Source organism: Nannospalax galili, unplaced genomic scaffold (assembly GCF_000622305.1).
Source record: "Nannospalax galili isolate Female #2095 unplaced genomic scaffold, S.galili_v1.0 scaffold330, whole genome shotgun sequence".
NCBI lineage: Eukaryota > Metazoa > Chordata > Mammalia > Rodentia > Spalacidae > Nannospalax > Nannospalax galili.
The window spans coordinates 2,394,496-2,394,821 of record NW_008329640.1 but is presented as its reverse complement, the minus strand read 5'-3'; positions in this window follow the sequence as shown (position 1 = coordinate 2,394,821).

Below are 326 nucleotides of genomic sequence, written 5' to 3'. Positions count from 1 at the left end.
CAGGTTGGGGTAGTGGCAGGAGGGGGAGGAATAGGATCTGCCCTTGAGGACTCAAGAGCCTGAGTTGTTGGTGCAGGAGTATAGGTTTGGGCAGTGGGAGGTCTGGGAGGGGGTTTAGCTGGAGAAGATTTATGAGAATCATCTGGTGGGGGATTTAGGACTCGGTTGGGTCCCAGTGCATGGACGACCAGTCGGAGGAGGAGTTGAATGGTAAAGAGGGCCCCAGGGTCTCTCCCTGCAGCGTATAGCTGTAGGCCCCATGTGTGTCCTACATCCCACCCCATAGACTGTTTTCCTTTCTAAGTGAGCCGAATTATGAGGGGGTT